The following is a 2,118-nucleotide window of genomic DNA, read 5'->3' as shown; positions in this document are numbered from 1 at the left end:
AAACATGTATTAGTTTAACGCTCGGGAAGTGAAAAAGTCTTTAACGTTTCAGTATACAGTCTTCCACAGAAAGGAACACAGAAAGAAACAAGGAGAGTAAATAAAGAATGTGTAGTGGCTAACGATCTATCATGGCGAATGCCAGACAGAAGGGTCACACAGGAGAGCTAGGAAGAAGGGGAGATAATAAAGTAGTCGTAATCCCAAAATGAAGGTGCGCGTGCGTATGTATAAGAGAGCATGTGTGTGCGTGTGGAAGAGGGCTGGTGACCTTGACGTGTACGTGTGTGTATGTGTATGTGTGGATGTGGTGCTGGGAAGTGGTCAGTGCTAGTGTGTACGTGGTGGTGTGATGTGATGTGATGTGGTGTTGTGTGGTATGGTGGTGTAAGGTGTAGTGGTATGTGGTGTGGTGTGATGGTTTTGGGATGTGGGGGAAGCGAAAGTGGGGAAAGCAAGGGTAGTTAGATGGTAGGTGAGGGGAAAAGTATACACTTATATATATATGTGTGTGTATATGTATATTTATGTATATATATAAATGTATATATATATATTTACTTATGTATATGTATATATATATATATATATGTATATATATATACATGCATACATACATATAACATACGTACACACACACACACATACATATATTTATATATTTATGTATGCAAATCTGAAGCTGGACGAGAGAATTGTTAGATTAATGATGGGTAAAAATAGCGAAGATATTTTATAGTGTAAGCGTTTAGTATAGGGCTGAATTGAAATATATATTCTCAAGTTTAAAGCAGCAAAACATAAATAATCTGAATACTAAAATCATACAGTAGAAAATATAGAGATGGTAAATATTAAAATGAATATATATAGGCATTGGAGTGGCTATGTGGTAAGTAGCTTGCTTACGAACAACATGGTTCCAGGTTCAGTCCCACTGCGTGGCACCTTGGGCAAGTGTCTTCTACTATAGCCACGGGCCGACCAAAGCCTTGTGAGTGGATTTGGTTGACGGAAACTGAAAGAAGCCCGTCGTATATAGGTATATATATGTATGTGTGTATATGTTTGTGTGTCTGTGTTTGTCCCTCCAACATTGTTTGACAACCGATGCTGGTGTGTTTACGTCCACGTAACTTAGCGGTTCGGCAAAAAAGACCGATAGAATAAGTACTAGGCTTACAAAGAATAAGTCCTGGGGTCTATTTGCTCGACTAAAGGCGGTGCTCCAGCATGGCCACAGTCAAATGACTGAAACAAGTAAAAGAGTAAAAAGAGTAAGAGTATATAAAATTTCCACCTCAGAAACGAGTTCATGTCTTTTAGCAGTCACATATAGAAGGTTTATGTCGTGTCAAAGGATGCAGAAGGCGTACATAATAGCGACATAATAGAAGTAAATATATTAATGCTATAAATTTCAATATATATACATTTCTATTGACTTTTCACGGTAAAATGTTTTTGTGACACTGGCTTCATTTTCCGCTAATTTCTATCATACCAAGTTCATTTTTTTTTTCCGGATATTTAAACACTGCCTAAAAATTAGTTAAAAATTCGACTGTCTCCACCATGTTCTGGCAATTCACCAGCCGTATGATCCAGATACAGTTTCCTGTCTTCCTACTGAGGACAGTAACACATCTATTTTCTTATATATTACTGGATACATGACGTCGGGACAATATGCATAATATATTTAAATATTTATTTCATTATATATTGTCTGCTTTTATTCTCGTGTGTCTTTTCGCTTTCGTGTTTAGCATATCTCAATATTTTATTGCATTAAATCTCTATTTACTCAATTTTATTGAGCCCACTGTTAAGCACTTGAAAAGTATCATCGCTATATTTTCCCGTAACGTCTCTCAGACACTCGTTATCTTTCTTTCTTTCTTCCTTTCTTTCTTTCTTTCTTTCTTTCTTTCTTTCTTTCTATTTTCTTTCTTTCTTTCTTTCTTTCTGTCTCTGTCTCTGTCTGTCTGTCTACCTGTCTGTCTGCCTGCCTGTCTGCCTGTCTGCCTACCTGCCTGTCTGTCTGTCTGTCTGTCTGTCTTCTGTCTGTCTCTCTCTCTGTCTCTCTCTCTCTCTCTGTCTCCCTCTCTGTCTCTC

This window comes from Octopus bimaculoides, chromosome 6 (genome assembly GCF_001194135.2).
Source record: "Octopus bimaculoides isolate UCB-OBI-ISO-001 chromosome 6, ASM119413v2, whole genome shotgun sequence".
Classification (NCBI taxonomy): Eukaryota; Metazoa; Mollusca; class Cephalopoda; order Octopoda; family Octopodidae; genus Octopus; species Octopus bimaculoides.
The sequence above is the reverse complement of the archived record's forward strand: the minus strand, read 5'-3'. Positions refer to the sequence as shown.